Genomic DNA, 23,730 nt, shown 5'->3' on the forward strand with positions numbered 1-23,730 from the left:
GTGGTTATGCTTGCGCATTTGGCAGATGCTGATGTTGGGGCATACTTGATACAACAAAAACAAAGGTGGTCGGCACGATAATAAAATATCTGCCAACGAATCGCATTCTAATTACGCTAAAACGCATTAACACTCGGCTCACTCACACGACACACACGTACACACATTAAAAGCGAATCAAAAAAATCCAAGGCACAGCTTGTCCTAATGCGCGTGAGTTGGCTTTTTATGCGTTATTGTCCACCGTCCACCGACAGCACAACAAAAGGTGACTGCGGCGGCAAAGGTGAACTGCGATGCGCGACTGGCGGGTGACCGCACGCTTCGGTTGGGCCATTCAGCGCCGTTATCGCACCACAAAACACAATTTAACGTTTAAACGCGGCGGTCGCGCGAGCACCCGACGTCGGTCAAAGCCACTTTGAGCGCAGATTTATGCCAGCACCTTTTTCTGCCACCAGTGTTGCCGCTGTGGCGTTTTTGTTGCCTCGCGCCATTATTTTTTGGGAAAGCAAAAGTTGTGTGGATACGAGAAAAATTGCAAGTTTCTAAATAAAATAAAAATTCGGTTTGCGTTTTTGTGTGTGTTGCATGTAGAACGCGCACCGACACGCTTCTGTTTTTGTTTGTACCGTTTGTTTTTGCATTTAATTTACGCCCAGCCACTGCTGGCTGAAACCGAGGTTGAGGCTGCCGCTGACCTCACCTCAAAAGTTTTGGCCGTTATGACGCTGGCAAATGGCTTTTGCCACAAGTTGAAACGTTTTGTAAAGAGGATTTGCAATCACGGTAATCACGACCATTAGCGAAACCGAACCAAGAGGCGCGGCAGTCGCGGAATGAATGTGAGTGTGGCTTTGGTCAGACTGACTCGCGAACTGCCTGCCACTGAACACACACGCACATACGCTCTTCAAATGGACTTTTTGCCGCTTTTTATGTACTGAGAACATTTGCGGGATTTACGCGCTACCGTTGGGGCGGTGCGTGGCGGCTCGGCGTGATTTCGCAACCCTTTAATTGCATCATTATTACCATTTGAAAAGTGCGTTGAAATTTAGTTATTTTCATAATTGTTTTCACCCGTTATCTTATTCCACAATGTCAGTGGGTGTTACGTGAAAATTTGAGGAAAGTTTACACATTTATGCATCTTTCAACACATTTTAATGCGTTCTTATTTGCATTTTGTTAATTGTCAGGCAAATTTAAACTCACAAAAAGACATAAATTTGCTTTTTTGTACTTCAATCCAACTTATTATGAATTTTATAAAATTTCTTAGAAAAGAATTTTAAAAGACAAAACAATAGAATATCATTAGAGCTCCTTTATCAAGACCATCCATAGTTCTCCTCAAGAAAATTAAAATTTCGTTCATTTTGAAATTTCCGAAACATTTTTAGGTTCCTTGCAGTTAATATGTGTATATATTCATATTACCTACAATTGTTTTTCAGACCTGAGAAAGCATTAAGAGGTGTTGATAATCTCATTGGTCGTCAAAAGAGGAATTGATTTAAAAAGTTCCATTGTCAATCCAAGGTACTACTAACAGGAACAAGTTTTCATATTAACTCAAGGCATAATTATTCCAAGAAACAACATTTTCTACACTTCAATCTTATAGTTAACTTCATTATATGAATTAAGACTAATTAGATATGTTCGTCATAAGATGGTATTAAGCCTTCTGTAGGCTCGGTTGCTTACGCCACTCCTGAAGATTCTTATATTTAAGTTTTTTTCTTTTCGCTGCCTTGTCTATTTATTAAATTGGTCGACAGTCACCTGATTTCACTTTTATTTCTTAGAAGAATTAACTCTGTTCCAGAAATCTTCTATAAGTATCAGCTTCCTTTTCTCGGGCGAATTAAGCTCTTCGTAGTCATGTATTTCATGAGGTTTGTCTTGGGTGTGACCAAAGTATAGTCGAATCGATGTTCGTTTCGAAGATTCGTGTAAATGTTGTTATCCATACTTCCCAAAGGACTGTCTTTCATAGCTTACGTGTATTTCCCCTCTGGAGAACAGCCATACAACCAACCTACCTACCTATGGATTGGTCGCTTTGCTGCTTCATCTGTCGAGCTGAAGTAACATAATATGGTGTATTCATTTTTTCAGGAACATAGTGTTAAAAATAACCCTATTTTTAGAAATAAAATATATCAAGTCAAACACTCTTCTCTATTCCTTTAATCCATATTACTGTAGTCGTTCATTATCTTACATTTATAACACTCCCTCTTTTCACTTTTCCGAGCAAGTGTAATTTTTCTAAGTTATATAATAACTTGGCAGTCAAAGCATCAAACAAAGCAATTATGTTGGCCAACTTTCAGCAGGAACACTCGCGAACAACACTTTCAAAGCAAATGAAATGGGAAGGAGAACTGAAAATAGAAAATCGCATAAAACCGCCTCAAATCAAACAGTTATTACCCAAACAAATTAATATGTACCCGCGAGTATATACATACGATGTGCAAGTATGAGAACCCGGTCCGAGGCAGAATATGCCTCGCATTCACATGCAAACACATGAAGTTGCACATGAAGGTGCCGTGTGTGTTGCTGTGAGTGGCGCGGCATGCAATATTAAGACCGCCTATGTTAGCTATTTCACTGCCAAAGTTATAAATGGAATACTTTATTGGCGAGCTTTCGCCATTTCTAGCGCCATTGCATAAATTCAGGCGTCCATGTATTTAAGTGTGTGTGTGTGTGTGTAGGTGTTCGCTTGTGTAAGTGAATTGTGGCGCATGTCGTAAAATATAATTTCCTTTATTATGGCAACACTTGTCGGTGCCTTCACGGCGATTGTTTCTGCAGCAACTCTTTCGACCGCCATAGTTACGTCAACAGTTGTGTTTATCGGTATATATTGGTATATGTGTCCGTATGTATGTAAATTGGAATGCATGCATGACGCCTCATATTGTCAGCTTTCATTAAAAGTCATGTTTGCTCGCGTGAAACAATTATTTCTGCGCCTATTACTTGAGGTAAATTGCCGTTACTTCCAATCCATCAATAGTCTGTGAGCAAAAGCACACACACGCGCACCTGTATTCGAAATAGATTCACCGCTGTTTATGAAGCTCTGTATGGTTTTGTTCTTCACATTTTTTTGAAAATAACCACTAATGAAGTTCAGTAGGAAGCTCGAATTGAAAATAATTAACATCTACTTGAATAGTGATTAACTCAGTCAGAACTCAGAATTTGGAATATAGTTGAACATGGGATTTTTAAGCAATTATTTATTGTTTTTTGAAGTAGAAAAACTTTGTTATTTCTTATATGCAGAGTCACAACTCTCATACTAATTCAAAAACAAGCCCAACCTTGAGGTAAAATTAGTATTATTCCTTGTCAGCATGAGCGTTGGTCGATTGAGAGGGAAGATGAAATACCTTTCGAAACTTTTAAGGTGTGAAATGGTTTGCGATACTCACCCTGCTCTCCTTAGAAGATATTTTTAAAGTAATAACTATCAATATAAATGGCAGACTTGAAATTGACAATTTTAACACTTTATAATATGGAAGCAATATTCCTGTAAGCCTTCTTAAGACATCGAAAATTATTTGGGATATATATAAACTTATAATACCTACAAGAAGTTAAAAATCACCCTGTGTCCCAAACTAGTATGACATCAGCACCAAAACAGGACCACTCGCTTGTATGAAATAATGCAGTTGATGGACTAGTTGAACTTCTGGTTCACATCTGTTATAAAACTGTAAAATAACCAGTTGACTTGACTGCAGGGAACTTCTGAACTTCTAACTAAGTCATTCGTGGTGTGAGAGTAATTCATGATAAACAAACGAAATCGTTTCGCCATCAACAATTAAGTGCGAAATTCTGCGCAACAGACGAGTGCGTCAAAGTGAAACATTGGCAAATACTTTGAAATATAACCGAACAACTCACACATACACACACACATTGCTTTCCACAGCAAATGCATTTATACTCTACACATGTGAGAGCTCTGCTCCGAAGTCTATGCATTTGTGAATAAAGTCAACGAAGCATTCATGCATGCCGCCTGCAACTGCCTCTTCGTCATTTCTTCCTCTGCCAAATGCTGGCTGGCTTCTGGATTCCCATTTCAGCTCGGGGCTTCGGCAGCCCCTTGCTTGACGTCGCATTGTCTGTGGATGAAAAAGCATGCGTATACCTTTAAATATGTTGCATGCCACATCATTCATATACACACGCATACACATAATCATGCATATTCATTCGTGTGTGTTTATGGCATATAAATATGCATATATTTGCAACAACATTCCGCACTCAATACACACACGAGTGCTGCAATAACTTGCTGCACCCATGAAGTGGCATGAATACGTCAACTAATAACTTGCCACAATGCCAATGCACAAGTATCCACCAGCAGACCTCGAACAGCAAGCACAAGCGAGTGCTATGCGAGTTAGTTGCAGTGGAAGAAGCACCGCTGTGCTACCCCTCACCGCTAACTAAAATCTCGTAATGCGGTGGGTGTGGCAAGCAGCGTGTATGTCGTAATTTCTCAAAAAATGAGGGAGAAAAAATGTCTAAACCAAATTCCATAACTTCATGTAAACACAATAACCAGCGCACATTCATACAGTTGCAATTTGCGAGCTTTCATTCCAGGTACTAGCTGCAATGCTATGCAATGCGAATGCAATGTGAGTTAATGTGCCACAGGGAATGCTGCTCGGGGTTGTGCGAGCGTTGTTGTCACATAGTTTGGCGTGATTTTTAGTGTTTCCACTTTGCCAACGGTTCAATGGGCAGATCTGCTGCACAGTGATCCATTTTGTCATGAAGTGAGCTTTAAAAGCTTTAAGCACCGCCTGAAGCTCTATTAAAATAAACAATGATTGGGTTGACAAATTCTTTCCTCTTTTGTTTATATTGAGCGTCGATGAAATATAATCCTTTTCTATAGTCACTCATGCTTCTTTAACAGATTATCATATAATGAAATATGTCAATAGAGAAAAGTAATTATTTGTGAAAAGGGTGTTTGCTGATGGGTCCAATATTCATCAATCTGTGGAATCCTTAAACTATTAGGTCAACAACTTTGTATAAAAACGGTTACAAAAAGGTTATTCAAAATATTGGCAGACGGTAGCTACTACTTTTGACGATCTTTCTGGCAGCATGCGTATTCCGTGCAAATGTCGAGAATTCGGCTCAAAAAGTGACATTTTCAGTTTTGAGAATAAGTTTGGGATGCAAACAGATCTCTACAAATATTTTGTTGGGTTAATGTTGACACAAATGTCCAAGATCGATATAAAACGATTTAATGGACCAGTGCTTGACCCTAGAGACATCTATTGGAAAACGGAGGAAGCAAAGTTGTAGACCTATTATATTCAGAGATTTCGAGAGTGATAAAAACTACGCTACAATCAGTTTAGATCTATCTTTAGAACCAATATAGCCAACTCCATTACTATTTGAATGAACTTATATCTTTCTCCATATTTTCGTTCGCAATTCACGGTGCAATCTGAATAATCATGTTATTTATTACACAAGTGGCATGTAAAGAGTACGCTGGCATGCGGTTCACATGTGCATATGTGTTGTTGTTGTCTGGTGGTTGTTGTTGCATAGCACCGTCAACTAAATAATAACTCAATTATAATTTGAAATTTTCAGGAATGCAATCGCAACTGCGCTAAAATATATGCTATTTCCAGAAACATATTTACTCAAGGCACCTCCATTGCAGGGTGTGTGTGTCACAGGTGACTGTTGGCTTTCACATTTTGTTGGTGGTTGGTGTATAAATAAACAGCAACAGCAACACCAACTGCACCTGCAGTCTCGTCGCTACTTAGCATTAGTTAGGAAATTATAGACAAATACGAGCATGTGTACTTTCGCATAAATTTCTGTGTTATTTCGTACGTTCCGTGGCATGTGTGTGCTCACATCGCGTGCAACGTCTGTGCAAATGCATCGCATCGGGACCACGCTTAGAATTTGTACAAATGACTTGATTGTTGCAATCATTTGCCAGTTTTGTCAGGAGTTGTAATAACAAGAAATTGAAGAGATTGTCGTGTGAAGGCAGCGCGAAAATTTGTTATGAGGAAGGAAGTGTTTGCAGTTTAATGGTAAATAATGTTGTGGAATATATTTTAAAATATATTTATTACAAAGCAAGCATCGCTCTATTGTAAATGAGTTTAGTGGAGAAAATTCTACAAATGATTACTTGGTACCTCCTTAGAAAGGATTATGAAGGACGAAATTAATATAATATTATTGACTTCAGTAAATCAACATTTTTTATAGAAACTATTCATAATAACAGCATATCCAAAAGAGAGAGATAGGAGCAGAGCTTGAAGTCTTCTAACTGAAAATAATAAAAGTAGGCCAAAGAATCGAGTTTTATCTGGTTCTGTTACAATTGCACTATACGGCTACATTTTTCTGGGTATTTGACAAAACTAATTTCTTCAGGGAGACTTAGTCATAAGTAAAACCAAGTGTATTTGTTCTCAGATTTTCGAAGCTTTCAAACTCGAAATATTGGATTTGAAGTCCGAAAAACGGATTTTTAATCAATTATTAATACTTAAAACAGAATATAGTTACTAAAAAATCAACAATATAAATCAAATTTAAATTCCTTTTAATTCAATGGTGTATATTCGGTAAAGATTATGAAGATGCTTTTGAGACAAAACCAATATTCCCCACCCACTATCTGATGAACTTCCCTTTTCCTTCTGCTTCTATTTGACAGCACATTTGCGAATATTTGTTTTCTACATATAAAATTGGGTGCCAGCAGAGCTAAATTTGCGCTCACACTTTTGTGAGGGTCCCAAATATATTGGTTTCGCATCAAAGCTTCCGTTATTGTTATGGACATGGCAGTTATAAATGCTCGCTTGTAGCAACTGTAATTTAGTGAATATACGCACTTCTTCAGTTATACACACACACACTGCTGGCACCCATGTAGTGGCCGGTACACTTGACAAAGCGACGTGCCACCGTAAATACATGACCATTTTTGGCATTTTGCTTAGCCTTCATTACCGCATGCAAACATGCACAGTATATTTTATATTGGCGCAAGTAGTGAAGTATACTTTTAGGAGTAACACTAAAATGTTTCGAGACGCACTAAGAAAGGTCATAAGCGCGCACTGCTCTGCTTGTTGTGCGTGCGTATGTCTCCACTCACAGTCCCCTCAAGGCACACATATGCTATGCGAAGTCGTTTGTTGTTGTTGTTGTTTACATATATATGTATGTGTGTCCAGTATTGGCTCGCCGCGTACGTTATTGCATTTCGGCAGCACGTTTTCTTGATGTTTATGAGCTCCAGCACACGCCGAGTGCTTAGTTGACGTTTATGCACTCGTAGGATGTGCTCTCGTGCTTCGGACGCCGCTTTTTCTTCGTGCGCAGTTCAGTTAGTTTTTTACCTCCATGTCCTTGTTGTTTAGCACTAAAAGGCATTTTCTTCTTCTTCTCTTCTGCTCTTCTTCTGCTTTATGCCACTTCCACTTGCCTTTTTTCGCTCGCTCACTTGCTCGCTGAGTTCATAAAAACGGTACTTTATGTGTTGTGTTGGTCAGTTGGTCAGGCCGTAGTCCCAGCGTAACGAATGCTTGTAATTGAATTTATTTTTTACGTAAACCCATGTAACCTTCAGTGTCCGTGTTTACAAGCATGTAAACGCATTACACGGGGATACACGTTTTTCTCTACAAACAACCAGGATCTGTATTTGTTGTTGTTGTTGTGTGTTTATAAAGGAAATTGTATGTTTATAGGTTTTTTTTCGAAATCATAAAGTTGGAAGTTTTATTTGCCGCTCGCAATTAGAAACTGGAGTGGGTTCTAAACTATAATGGATTTTGTTTGTAAAACCTCAAAAGCTATTGCGTTCTTGATTTCTTTTATATCTTGTGATAAACATATGCATATAAGGGCTGTTGGCCTTCTAACATTACTTACAAATTGCGCATAACTTCAAAGCGAAATGGGCCGTACTTTCATATCTGAGCTAATTTATTAAGTTGAAGTTCAAATAGAAATTTATATTACAAGAAACAAGCGATCTTTATATATATTGGACCCAGAGTTCAAGAGTTCGCTTAAAGAACTAAAGCTTAAAATTTTTCGCGATCAAGCTTTGATATCTCCATCGGACTCCACATGTGCGTGTGTGATTGGCGTTGCAACCGTTTAGCCGATTATAGCCGAATCGAGTGCGCCACTTCTCTCTATCTTTCGCAGTTCGGCGCCAGTTGGAGATCCCAAGTGTAACTAGGTCGCTCTTCACCTGGTCCCTCCAACGGAGTGGTGGTCTTCCCCCTTCCTCGGCTTCCTCCGGCGGGTACTGCATCGAACACTTTCAGAGCTGGAGTGTTTTCGTCCATCCGTACAACAAGACCTAGCCAGCGTAGCCGCTGTCTTTTTATTCGCTGAACTATGTCAATGTCGTCGTATAACTCGTACAGCTCATCGTTCCATCGTCTGCGGTATTCGCCGTTGCCAATGTTCTGAGGACCATAAATCTTGCGCAAAATTTTCCTCTCGAAAACTCCTAGTGTCGTCTCATCTGATGTAGACATCGTCCAAGCTTCTACACCATATACCAGGACGGGAATGATAAGCGACTTGTAGAGTTTGATTTGGTTCGTCGAGAGAGGACTTTACTGTTCAATTGCCTACTCAGTCCAAAGTAGCATCTGTTGGCAAGAGTGCACTCCCATATATTGTTTTTAAATTATAGTAATTTCTTTCAATATGTCTGTTCAGTTTACAATATTATACTACAATTAATCACGAAGATTTTACAGTTACCAAAATAAATATGCAATTTGGTTATCACATCAAATAAGAATAAAAACATGAAAGAAAAGGCAAACAAAGAAACTCTGAAATTCAGGAAACACCGCACAGCTCATACATACAGACTTGTACATGTGTACTCCTGTTACACCGCATATAAGCGCTTCGCTCTGTAATAAGAAAATGTAGAATCTACAAACTACATCTACCGTTTGCGGCTACAGACGTGAAGACGCCACATTGTGCAACAATTTCAACACACCCCTTCTTGTGTTTCCCTCCTTACTCCTTCTTCTCCTGTTTTCCGCTTTCCAAACGCCCCCGATTGCCATTCATTCAGTGGTGGCAAATCAACGGCTACTTGGCGGACTTGGTCTGGCGCAGTATAAAAGTGGACGTAAAACGCGCTGCGATCGAGCAAATAAAGAACGCCAGGGAGACAAGCAAGCCAAGAAAGACACGGAAGGAAGCAACTACGTTTGTGCGCTGTTTACTTCATGCGGCGGGTTGCATGCTCCGCAGCAGCAACAATGGCAATTTTATGCATGTTGCCAATTCTTAATAAAGAAGAAGCAGTGAAAGCACTATAATAAAAATATATATACAAAAAAGAAAACATAAACAACAAAAACAACAAGAGCGCATGCGAACAATAACCTTCAAGAGGCGGAAATATAAAATAACGATCGTAAAAATGAAAATTGCATTTTATGTTGTTGTTATTGCGCTATGGCTATATTACGAGTAATTCGCATTGTTCCACAAGATAGTGCTGCTGCTGCACTCACATACTCGTATACAAGCACTGTTATCAGTGTGGTTGTTCTTCGCTGTCAGACTCGCAGAGTGTAAAGATCGTAGTGGATATGAAGCGCCTGAATGTATTCATATAAGACTTGTCGAGTTGTCTCACGAGGGCTTTTAGAAATAGTGCTAAATACGTTGAGATAATAAATATGCATATTATCCCTAATTATATTGTACCATTTGAAAGCTCTAATTGAAATTTATAAAGATAGGGAAAGAGTAAAATTTCAAATTCTAAAGTATACTTTTAGGCTATCAAGCATATTTTCTACTATCCATGGCTGTAATCATTCCCCAACTGGTTACATTTGGCTGCAATGGTACTAGTTCTATAATCGAGGCCTTCATAATCACATTTTTCCATTTGTTGGTGAGCACTTATCGGCAGGTATTCGAATAAATATGAAGCTCTGTATACACAGGCGCGCGCGTGTTCATGAAGGTGCACAACTTATCAAGCGCGTTGTTTATCATGCTTATAAGCTATAAAAGCACATGCACATGCACACGCACACGCTGCCACACATCAATATTTGCTTGTTTATAAGTAAAAGTGCACACACGGAATGCAGCATTAGCGTCAGCCAGGCATAACTCGCCGCAAAGTATGCAAATCTTTATTTGCATGGCTATGCAAATTGCCACGCCACACCACAACCTCTCCGCACCACAGCGCACCGCCCCGCCCATCTATTGCAGCCTGTTAGTGCTGCAGCGGCGCTCATGAGCCATAAAGCTGCCATAGTTTTTTTCTCCACGCTTTTAATGGAAAACAAAGTTGCGCCAATTTTGAGAACAAATTTCAATATCATTTCATGCTTGTTATGCGCACACACACACACACGCTCACACTTATACATATACTAACATTATTCATACATATGTACAGTTAGATTTGTATGTATGTTTGTGTATCGGAAGCCGGCGGCAAAAAATTTCACTTGTGGAAATTGAAATTGTTACTTTCCTACCTGCCAGTCATGCATGCATACATCATGATGTGCGAGTAATTTACCATATACATAACGTAACGGTATGCATGTTTTATTCGCATGCAGATGTGTGTGTGTGAGTGTGGCACGCATTTACTCTGCTTCTTTTGTGCGCGCGCTCAACGCATTGTTTGCATGCTTGTGTGGGCTTTTTCTGAGCTTACAAGGTTGCAAGCGAGCGATTGACGGCTTACCGTTATGAATTCAAATGTCAAAATAATAAATTTTCCGTCCACCATACAACAAATGCACTCGCACTTGAGCGTGATTTCTACTTCATGGCCTTAAATGCGTTTTATACTGAAGTAGTTTAAGCATTTTAATATATTGAGTCAAAATATTTGATAGAATCAATTAAGCGAAATTGTATTTTTATTGGAGGTTAATGCATTTAAGTAATTATTAAATCATTGTAACAGTATTCTTGAATAGGCTTCGTGTCCATCCGCCGATTGCCTTACCATTTTGCATTCCAAAGTTTACCCGAACTATTCACATTTGCTATCTCAAACTTTCTATGTACTTGTGTGCCCTTTTTGTGTGCTGCCAGCTTATCGCAATGTTTTCTCTTGGCTGAGTTTCACAATTCTTTTTATTTCCACCAACATACCTAGTCTCCAAATTACCGGAATAGAGTTACTAATGCATGCACTGAGAGTTTGTGGCGAACATTTTCGATCTCAACTCGGTCGAAAACTTATTTTAGTTTTCATTATAAAATATAAAAAATGAAATGAATTTTAATATAAACTGTTAAAAATATTATTTTTGTTTATTATTCTTGCATTATTTGTATTATCAAAAATTATTTTTTTTCGTTGTAGAACGCGTTAAAATGGCGTTCAGCCAAACTATTCCAATTTACTTGCGATTTTGCAAGTGCTTTTATGCATTTCTACATTTACTTATATACATGTATATGTAAGTAAATATGTGTGTGTAAATAGAAGAGCACAATATTCTTCGCCCACAACTTGCAATTCCATTTGAGCGCTTAATGCAAGTCATAAATGTGTGTGTCTGTGGCTGCTTGGCGCCTTACATAAGTGAATAATGTTAGCAACTTAACTGCACATTATGCTCATCCTATCTATTGGCATTCGCATGCCATTTGTGCATACACTCGTGTATGCTATATGCTTGTGTGCCAGCCGAAATGCAACTTCATGTCTGACACGCCAAGGAATTCATAAAATATAATTTAATAAGCTTAGAAATTTCCGCAACAAATGTGCTGGGGCTGTACTCGTTGTAACCAGGGATATAGATTTATATAAATGTTCATATTGAGTCGCGTTCACTTTCCCCAAAACGGTGCGCTTCGACAGAGTTGTTGTTATGCTCCATATCATCAGCAAAAAGCTTAAACGAAGGTCAATAAAAAAGGTTCTTCGATGGTCTAATGTGAATTTAATACGAACAGTGCATACAATTTTGCATTTCTTTAATATTTGTGTTTTTTTTAATTTTTTGCAATATAATGGAAGACTTCAGTTTATTAGATGGAAGCGAAGCTGTTGGATTTCTCAGGTTATTAGATGGGAGCGAAGCTGTTTCATTTCCCAAGGCTTTATGGTAGAGGCTTAAGCTATTTCTTTTATTTATATTTTAATATTATTTATATTATAATAGATTAAATATTTAAAATAAATTCTGAAGAGAATCCATAATTCCAATTTTGTTACAAAATTCCTTTGTAAATACTGCGCCCTGACAACCCCTCCTCTCTCTGACACTAACTTTTATTATGTTAAACATAAAAATAATAATAAGATCATGTCCCGAGTATTTTATTTATTCCAAATCTAACTGACTTCTGACTTGCCGTACAACTTTTTCCATGGATGAATTTAAGCTGGACCCAGTTGTGCATTAGTTGACACAATACAGGAAATCAATTACCTACTAATAATAATTCAAAGTGTTAAATATTAGTAATTTGTTTCTTTTTATATTTATTTGATTATCCAAAGTCCATTTTATACCCACACACACTCACACACACAACAACAACAATGAAAATGACATGAACGTATGAGACATTACGTATACGCAGTGGCAAACCAGCGCTGCTTGTTGATTTGCTTAGCCTGCTTGCTGGCTTGCTTGATTGCTTCCCTGGTCGTTATCATTTGTTGTCGTTGATCTTTGCTTTTGTACACATGCCCTCTTGTACTTAGTTACATTTCACATTGTTGGTTTAACTAATATTATCATGTACACTGGTTGCTACTGGAGTAGTTATTGCACTCTCCTGGCGGGTTGTTAGTGCTTTGTGCCACGACGCTCTTTATGGTTGTTGTTGGTTTGTTGTCGTTGTCGTTATTGCTGTTGACGTATTGTTGTTTCTACTTTAAATATTTACCTTGAGATCCCTTAGCAAATGGCTCTAATGTGGCTGCTCCATCTACATGTTGTTGTTGTTGTCGTTGCTGTTATTATGTTGTTTTTCTTGCGTCTTTGTTGGTTGTTGTTGTTGCGCCATTCGCACTGCTGCCTTGCCGTTTAGCTCGACACACAGCCTAATCTGCCCCGCACCACCACCACCACCGCCGCCGTTGCTGAGACTGTCATTTCTTTGCTGTTGTCTTTGTTTGCTTAATTTAACTTGAAGTTTAAGTTAAATAACTTGAATAAACATTTAGGTAATGTTTTTGCATTGTTATTAGTCTTGTGTGCATTGTAATAGGCTTCTGGCCATTTGAATTGTCGTTGTGCGCCGGCTTTATGCGTTAGTCAGTGCTGTAGACAAGCCAAAAGTAGATAGTGTTGTCAGCTGTTAGTTAACTGTTAAGAGTAACATGCATGTGCGGGAAGCATAAACACACACACTCAGCATATTTGAGAGACTGTATCCATTAGGGCGGCTCATAAGTTGAAATTGGGAAGAAAATTCGCATGAGTTGAAGATGTCTTCAAAGTACACTTGGTCTTAAAGCAAGTCTCAGATAAAACTGGCTGGTGCATTAGACACGTTAATTATACTCCATTTTATGCTGGCTAAAAACAAAAACAAGAAACAACAACAGACTTAATGTTTCCATACCAAAGTACTCGTGTGTTTATGTAAGTTGTCATATTAATATATGTATTTGCCTCAGCTTCCCATACACAATGTCTCTAAAGTTCGTGGGTGTGTGTGTTTGTGTAGACATGAGTGCTGCTGCTGATGTCTGTTTTCAGCGACTAAGAAAGGATTGGCGAATTGTTGGAACCGAGAGTTTAGTGTATCAACAGAGCGAAGTTTGCGTTGCTTTTGAGCTTTATGCCAACATTTGCGGGTTGTTTGGCTTAAGAGCCCGCTTCGGCTTTCTCCACACACACACACGCACGCACATTCGCACCAGCGGCGTGTACACTTGTTGTCTGTTTTCTTATTAAGCTGGTGTGTATACATTGTCCTGGATTGCTTTTGTTATGCTGGCAGCATTATTTATACACTCCTCTTCCTTCGGGCTCGCCTGCTCCACTGCTCCTCAGCTGGCTACTCAAAATTTTACTTTGTGTTCGGCGGTCGGAATATGAGCACATGGCATGGACTTCTCGAGCGATTTTTGCATTTAGCATTTTGTCATCGTGCCTGCAAAGCCGACAAGCATAGAATACATAAATAAATGCCTGTAAATATATGTGTGCTGTAAGTCCCACACACACGCAGCCACATCCAAATCCAAATGTACGGAATTAGCACAGTTGCATTTGTAAGCGTGTAAGTGCATCGTGCATTCTTGTGTGAAAGCCAGCTCGCTTGCATTTATTGTGTGCATTGCTACTCTAGTCAAGCAGAAAGACAAGCACTACCGAATATAGGCCAAGCCAGGCAGTGAGCACTTCTGCAGCGAGCCTACGCCGAGCTGAAATGTCAACATCTTGAGGTTTCGGCTTTCCATGGCACTTATGATTTTTAAGCGAATAATTCTGCTTTGTGCGTTTTTATTTATTTGAACAGAGATTTGTTGACAAAAATTTTAACTTTGAGCTTTATAGCCGGCTCAAACTAATATTAATTTAGATGAATATTGCATATAAAATATGCATACAACTGAAATGGCTAAAATAAAAAGAAATTAATTATTATTAAATAAATAATAAATAAAGCAATAAAAGAGCAATAAACTTCCAATAAAATTTAAAAAAAATGTATATAGTTCTTTTAAAGAAGTTTTAATATGAGCTTTTCTTTTTTAAAGGCTTTGAAACACCTTCCATTTGAAATATGTTATGTATTTTGGAGGGTTTATTTAGATGTTAAAGAAAAAAAGCGCACTCTTGATGATTACTACGACTTGATTGATACGACTCAGGCTGGGCTCTGGAACGAAATTGCTAGAAATAAATTCAAAATCCTTTAGATAATGTAAACAGAATCAAAAATAGCACTACTTACCATGCCTCCAAACGTCGGCATTTCAAGCTTTATCATATTGAATCAATCACATTTCGCGCCATATGGTAGTTGTAGGCTAGGTCGACCTTCCACCATAAACAAGATAGAAATTCTTCTCATGAAATCACTCAGTTTTCCCATCCTTGACGCATTCTTTACTGCGCTGTTATTGTTCCTTTGCGCTTCGGCTAAAATGTGTAGACGTTTTAACTAGTTTCGGACGTGAGAGAAATTTAAATTTGGTTAATTTGAAAACAAAGTTAAGAAGATCTCAAATTGTTGGGACAAACACCAAGGTTGCTGTAGTAAGTGAATATTTATATTGTGAAGAAATAAGTTCTCAATTTAAACCATTTTACCTCCACATCGGTTTTTGTAATTTCAATAGATGACCATACTTACACCATGTTCCAGCCCTAGACGTGGTTCACTTCCGATCGGTGGGTTTTTATTTTAATATTATCCACAAAAGTTTGTTTTTGAAAACACTGGGAGTTTTTGAAATAGATTTTAAGAAAGTAGCTATTTCGTTGCAGCCAATTTTTTGATACACCAGAATGATATATGAGCTCTCTCCCACTGAACTACTCTATTCATCATTAACCATTCACTTTCAAATAGTATCACAAAAATACTGTTTGTTTGTTTCACTTATGCACTTCCCTCTGTTGATCTCATCAAAATTTTCACTTTTATAACGGTAATTAGTTGACACTAGAAACGCTTTGATAAGCACTGGGGCAGCAGGGGTCTACTATATGTCGTTTGAACTATCTCCTGCGGCACTAGTACTTAGAAAAGCGATATTAGTGTTAATATTATGAACTTCAATGCTTCACTTCACTTAATTTTTATAATTTAATCACTCAAACTCTTTTAAGATATTTTAGAAGATTGCTACCATATGTCGTAAATCATCTGAGTCTGCAAATACAAAAATTAAACATGAAATTATTCACAAATATTCAAAATTTGAAAATTTTTTCTCAAATAATAATATAAAACAAAAAGAGTCCCTCTTAGGATTACTAGGAATGCACAAGTTTGCGCAAAATAAGTAAGGAAAATATAGATATGTATACTACTAGTATAGTACTTGTGTGTATGTAAACGATTTTTTAATTGCAGGAATGTAGTTTTCCACATCCCATCCACATTTATTTGCTCGTTCTCATTCTTCAAGTCAAATTAGCAAATATGACTAAAGGCACTTGCAATTTAGAGTGAGCGTCCGACAGGAAGCTGGGACTTGAGGAACAACAAATGCACAGTGGTGGTTTCCCTCTCAATATGACTGCATCAAGCTGTGGTAAATTCCAAGTGCTCAATAACTGCTGAATAATCAGCATCCAAAGCTGACAAAATGAGACTATGCGAGCGATAAGCAAACTTTCTTACACATAAATATGACATTGTTGTCATGATTGCTTGCTTATGCTGTAGTCGCGTAGTAATATTCTATTTAATTATTGTCATATTTATTAAATTTAAATTGGCTTAATTGACCCTCTTAGAAATGTTGGCATTGCTCACATTCATAAATATTTTCTGTTTGTTTTCGCGGCATTCGCTATATTCGGTATTCTATTTTGCAGTTTCACTCGGGTTCACATGTATACGAACACGTTCTTGTTTCTCTAAATATGTTTAGCAAATTTGATGAAACACTCTAACGAAATATATGGAATATTTGGCAATTAACCCTATTATTTGTAGACTTCAATATGTGGAATGATCTTACAGCTTTCGGCATGTTCCTCAATAGTTAAATGCATTGCAAGCAGATAAATGTGATGAGATAGTTCGACACTAGTAAGATCAAAGATAATGTCATACAGCTGTACACTTTTTCTCAATTCCTGTGTACAATATTCTTTAGGATTGTGTGAGGGTCTTTCACATTTTTCTGCCATTTATGTACTCAGCTTGTTGCTGCCAATCAACAATTTAACCCTTCTGAACTCAGTGAAAAGTCGAGAGCGTGCGTAGGTATTTAGCTGCCGACCACAAATTGCTCAATTGAATTTAGTCGTTAATTGAATTCAGCAACGTTACATTGAGTCATTTATGAGTGATCATATTAAGTGGAAGCTGTACAAGGCCATTGTACGATATCTTATGCGAAGTATCAATAAGTTTTTATAAACTGGATACCTACTATCGACACCGTCGCGTTTGAGACTTCATAAAATTGTAAAATTAAATAAAATAAATTAAATCTTTAGAAACAAGCATTACAGCTTAGAGTTAAGAATAGTTTAAGTTCAAACAAAAGTACTTTGCTTTGTTTTTACAGTCACAATAGATATATTCGATTCGACAAATCGTAGAGAGTGGTCAATCGAACAATCGATTGATTTAAAACAATCCAGTTACTCTCTCACAAAAATTTACAATGGATAGCAGTGCTGACGGTTTCAGGTGTAACTATTTTATAAAGAGAGCAATTCACAAATATGGCACGAGGAAAAGTGGCAGACTGAAAATGAGTACTCTCCATAAGAGACTGAAAATAATCATCAAAACCATCGGCCACCACTAGTCCAAAAATGGATATTTCCAGCACTGTGAGGTTGCAAAATGCAAATGACCAAATTCCAAAATTTTGACGAGATTTTACTTCTTCCGAATTTCATATTGAAAAGATTTGAAGCGCTTGCTGATATTTTAAAACACTCATGGAATCTAAAGTAAAGCCGCCAATATGACACGCTGAACAAATCTGCAGCCAGAATGTATGCAAATAAATTGACACCTGCGAGCTGACAAATATGCAATCATCCACTCTTCCACACACGCAAAATCATGTACGAATAAATGTGTCCACATAACGGAATCCCACAACCATACATGTGCCATACGCCGCACTAACGTGTACTTAACGGCACACATGCGAGTTTTATAACAACGAATATGCAAAGAATCACTGACTGCCTCGTTCCGAACACTTTCCATATTTGTTGAAAAAAAGTTTGCACTACAGCAAATAAGTACGGGAAGGTAAGTGGAATTTCCTGCAAAGTGAAAAGTCAGCTCGTTAAACTGAACTGTTGAATGTACTCCGAGCGCACGCATATTTCGGCGTGTGTGCTCAAGCACACACGATGAGCGGCAGGCAGGAGTGTGAGCATGTCCGTCCGCGTTGTGACTGTGGTATTGTGAAATTAAATATAAACACGAAACTTTTGTAAGCGAAATTGAAAATAAATTCGAAGATAAAATTTTACAATAATAAAATTAGATCAAATCAATGATGATGGTGAAATAACAAGAAACGGTTCTTAAGTAAGGAAGGACTAAATCGTTTCGGACGCGAGCATTTTAGTTAGCTGAAAATCAAAGACTAATGAGAAGAAAAAAAGAACAAATAATAATATAAAATCGCAAAAGATAATATAAAATATATTCGGCAAATATTATCTTTAGTCATAGAAGAGAGTTTTTTAACTGGCTCAAGAACATTACTAGAAATAATTCCAAAGATTTATTCTCCAAAACATTACCATCAACAAAGAGGTCTCTTTTCTGGGTAGAGTTGAGGGCAACTAAATATTGCCAACATACTGAGATTGGGTTCCAAATCGAGTAAGTCAAAGCCCTATTGGTATCTGACACCTTGCTTCAGGCTCTCCAAACCAATACTTTTTACCCCGTGGTGTCCTACTCGCACACAATTTCTATTATGTAACCACGTATGTGTTTTTATTGTTTTTGCTTTTGCATCATGAACCGCCCCACTGCATTTGTCGAAAATTTCGATTTCGATTCGCAAATGAGATATCAAAAATTTAATTTTCTACATCGAGTAACCCAATTTTAGTTGCTGCAGGCATGCAATTACCAATTTTGTTACTTCGTGAACGCGCAAAAGGGGGTACGTGCGGGTAATGCGCATACGGTCGAGTAAAAGCCAAATTCTTTGTTGTGGCAATCAGTCGACAAGCGCATCAGAGAGAATATGCAAACACACGCATATTACAGAATGCAGACTCCATTTATAATGAGTAAGTGTATAAACGCGTAGTCTCTGAAGCACGCACTTAAGCTTAACATTTTCGAAAATACTATGGAGGGACCTTGAATTTTTAATTATCGTATTTTTATTTGAAAATATTTCCTATTTTACATGCTGTTATGTAGAGATGACTATCCCTTTCAGACAATCGTAGAGAAATATGGGCCTTTTGTGTTCGAGGCTTAAAAACCTCCCATGATCCCAAAACACACTTTTGGATGAGATTTTCAAAGATACGAGAATAATTAGGATATACTTCGCTAGGCTTGAGTAATACTCGTTAAATAATCCGTCACTTTGGAGGTTCATGATCCACACAAAAATTGGTTCTAATAATAATTCTGAGCAATCACATTTCTTGTCAACTGAAAATAATAGTGAACCAACTGACACGACCTTAATGCCCTGCAACGTTCACAATCGCTGAGAAGCCCAAGGATTTACTAATAAATTTCCAATGACATTCCGATGGTTTTATTATACAAATCGCAAGACCAGCTACAAATCCTTTCAGTTTAACTGGCATACCTGTCCACATATTTGTTTATTTTTTTTTAAGATGATGACACGATGTCGGCCCGTTGACAAGGTTAACAACGATTGCTGACAGCAAAGCTAACATGTAAATACTTATAGACTTATATATAAACATATATCATATATATATGAATATATTGCCAGGTATATGCTGAACACTCTTAAATAAATTACACATCAAACAAGCGCAACAACTTAACTACAAACAACAACTGACATTACCAACACCTGAAGAGTAAATCGCTTAGGACGACAACAAGGACAATTTCAAGCGAACTTCATGTGAAGGAATATGTAAAACTGTCCTGGCAGAAATATACCGCAAACACACGTGAGCACATAAACAAGTTTCAACACACCTTGTAGGGAAATGCGACAGACAGTCATACAGAGATCGGATTCAAAAGGTGGACTGCTGTTGACTTGACTTGGTTACCCTTTCAGATCAATGTAATCAATATGGAACAATAACCGAAAACTCAGCTTAGGAATGCAGTCAAGCGCCAACCAATTGGGGTCTCCCGCAATTCCCTACAGGGCTTGAGGAATTATGAATATGAGTCCATGGAACATAGCTAACTGTAGCTCAGCAGAGTATGCATAAGTAATGTAATCACCTAACGAAATAATAACTGCTTTTGTGGAAAAGTAGCAAAGTACCGTTGGCGATGGTGTTATGTTTTCCTTTGATTTAGTTGTAGTTGCCGTGGCTCGGCGAGAACGCTGTAATGAAAATTTCACAAGAAAGCACAATGGCACATCATCAACCGCCGCGCCAACAATACTAACCGCATACTATTAACCGTTAATTTTACAGTTTTTATTTTAATTACAGAAAATATTACCAAAACAATATTTCATAAATGCCACCAAAATGGCTGAAGATGCTTATTAGCAGACTTGGACATTGCCTTTGTTGCGAAAGCCATTTTGTAAAGTGAAATTTTGCTGCGATTGAACCACAGTAACGGTGCATAAGACTCACTAATCACCATGAACAAATGAGCGGGTTGAGAAAGTTTTATTTTTATTTTTTTTTTTCTCATTTTCGAACGAACGTAGAATAAATTGTTACAAAATCGGTTATATTGTCGTCGGTGTGGGCAAGTACTGCTCTCTTTTGCAGTTTTGCTATGAATTTATATAATAGTTTGCTAGGAAATTGCTTTGGAAAAAAGCTAAAATTTGTACGAGGAAAAGGTGCAAGAAAGTGCGAGCAAGGTGGAGGAGGAGAAGAGGGAAAAATTCTATATTAAGAAATAAATGCAAATTACCTTTAATAGCTGGTAGTCATGTTGCGTGGCGGAAGATTAGCAAGTAACGAAGGTGAATAACTTGCACAAACACAGAGGCTTTGAAATTTACATGAACACACAGTAAGTGGAATATATGTATGTATGGAGATATATTAAAAAGGCAGGATATTGTTGCATAGAAAACCCGTGTACAGCTAGTCGTACGTACCGTTATTGGATTCTATTTGTGCTTTGAGTTGTAACTGCAACTATTTATGCATATCCACTTAAAGTTGCAGCGAAAAGTGTTGGAAAATTTACTTTGCTGGTGTGGAGTTTTGGGTACCGCTCCTAAAAGAGCTGCAATCAACTAAATTCTAAAATTACGTTGCTGAATGCCACCACAAGTTTTGTGCCAAGCTCTGGCAACTAAGTGATTGAAAAATTTCAATTTGTATTATTAGCAGTAGTTTTTTCGTCAATCATATTAAGAAACTCTCTGAGATTTGAGAAGTATTTAAGCTAACGCCTATGGAACTATTGATGACTGGAATTTTCAAATTTTTCAAAAATTATTTGCGACCCAAAATTCAACTCAACTCAAATCCACCGAAACCAAATCAAATTATGAAAAAACTAACATGAAGATAAACATTTTTTGTTTCAAATATTAATAATATTATCCATGCATTTATATGCCGTTATGTCCTAAAATATATAGTTTGTGATAAGAGACACTATGATACTTTGGGCGTACATATTAGTTCGTGCATATTGTTCATATGACAATTTTTCATAAAAAATATTTCAAAAATTTTCTCAGCTGAATATTGTTGTTTTGACCTATTTTAGTAAGCACGCAAGTACACAAGTACATATGATGTTACTCATAGAACGGAACGCGCCCTGAATGTTTGTGTGTATATATGTATAAATATATATAAATGTCTCTGGGCTCAGCTCATAATTGCCTTGTTGATTTTTGAATGCCAAGCTCAAATTTATTGCATTAAATTTTTGTCAATTAAACGCTACTGAAACCACATGTGAACACAAGAATACATACATACATATGTCCACATATATTTGTTCATAATTTCTTCATGTTTCAATGTGCTGTTACTCATTGAGCAAATTGCTAAGATCTGTCTTGAGTATACCAAGTATGTTTTCGGATATCCGAATACTGCAACTGTTCGTCCCTTTTAGTTATATGTATGCCTACACATGAGATATAACCGAAATATAGTTTAATTACAAGTGAGAGCTGTTTATTCGAAAACAACCTACACACACTGATATACAAATATATATACATTTGTACATATGTATATGTTCCATGGCAGCAAATATTACAGTGATATGGAAATGTTGGCACACGCTTATCGCATTTACGAATGTGCCGACTTGGAAAACAGCAAAATAGCTATGCCAGCGACCAACTAAATTATAAAAATAACTGTATATATGTATATGCATATGGAGGAGTGTGTTTATATACTTTATAGCCGATTAATTTCATAATTACTTTTTATTATACTCAAATGTAGCGTTGATTTGCACTGGTTGTTAATAGTAAAATGAGTATTCCTTAGTATATTCTTTCAAAAGTGTTTGACTTACCCAAATTTCGGCTTGGTTTCGCTCAATATTAGCAAAATTCCCATAATATAATATCCGATATTGGTATTTGATCTGTTGCTATCACGTGTGGAAACTAAAAAAGTGTATACGAGACGATAACGCCAACGCAGCACCGGCCAGCTGACACAACTAAGCGACTAGTGCCGGCAGGCAGTGTAGCCAAGCGCCGGCTGGACCGTACTGTGAGCGCCAACGCAGGCTTGCGGCGATAACGACTATCGCGTATTTGCTGTGGAAGGTCTTAACCCCGCAGCTCATTAAACGTTCGTTACGCGATCGCAACTGAAATTCGGCTCCCGTTCGTTTCCAATTGCTCGGCCAATTGAAAGTTAAATAAAACATATTTAGCTTGACTCAAATGCTAAACCGCAGTAGTAAAATTCTAATATTTCGAAATATATTTTTAAATCTTCTTAAAAAATTCTATGAATTCTATGTGTGTTCTTGCACTTTTGACAGCATTCTTTTATTTTATTTATTTTTTCTGGCCACCAACTCGCGTACTTCACTGTTTGAGCTCGACTTCACAACTGATCAGAATTGCGATCATCCGCCCAAAGTTATTAATTTTTGTGTTTTTGTGAGAAGTGAAGCTTCTTGCGCCTGCGCGTCTGGGAATTCTTTCCCCCTCATTACTTGCTGCGCCGCCGCCAATTGACCGGCATAGCTAATAAGTCACCACCATAAAGAGACCAAAATAAGAATTGAAATCGTTTGAAGAAACGGCATTCAGCAACTACAAAACACTGACGCTGTTCGTTAGGGGAAATTCGCTGCTCGCTGCATTGACATTTAGGAGAAAGACGCCACTAACTAAGCGCGCGCTAATACCAGCTCACATTAGTTTGTTTTTGCTCTCGTAGCATTATATAGCACTAACAGAGCACATATGTGCATAAATATGATTACGCGGCCATAATTTTATCTCAAAACGTCATGGAATTGACTCAATGTGACCTTTTCGCTCGCACGGAGTGAGCACTTGGCGACGCCCGCGACAAGAGCAGCCAGCCGGTCAGTCGTTGCTAATCGTCAATTGTCCACAATCGCCACCACCACCAGCGCCGATAGTGGTGGCAGACAGTGCAACAACAACAACAACACACAAATGCAACAAATCGAGCGGGCGATTGCAACGCGACGATCTTTGACGTTCGGCTGTGAGTGTGTGCGCTTGTGTCTCAGCTGGGCTGGCTTAGCGCTAAACAATGTAAAATCATATGCTAAATACACACACAAGCCCTAGAGTTTATATAAGTTTTC

At 37.8% G+C, this 23,730-nt stretch overlaps 1 long non-coding RNA gene across 1 annotated transcript; it reads right to left on the minus strand.

Annotated features, from left to right (window-relative positions):
• Positions 1 to 14,706: 14,706 nt before the first annotated feature.
• On the minus strand, positions 14,707 to 23,245 carry LOC128919986 (uncharacterized). Its single transcript, XR_008470103.1, has 3 exons — positions 22,447 to 23,245; positions 15,037 to 15,960; positions 14,707 to 14,975 (listed from the first exon to the last, which is right to left on the minus strand). It is a non-coding gene; the product is annotated as an uncharacterized LOC128919986 (long non-coding RNA).
• Between the last annotated feature and the right edge of the window lie 485 nt (positions 23,246 to 23,730).

The sequence above is a fragment of the Zeugodacus cucurbitae genome, chromosome 2, assembly GCF_028554725.1.
Source record: "Zeugodacus cucurbitae isolate PBARC_wt_2022May chromosome 2, idZeuCucr1.2, whole genome shotgun sequence".
Lineage (NCBI taxonomy): Eukaryota > Metazoa > Arthropoda > Insecta > Diptera > Tephritidae > Zeugodacus > Zeugodacus cucurbitae.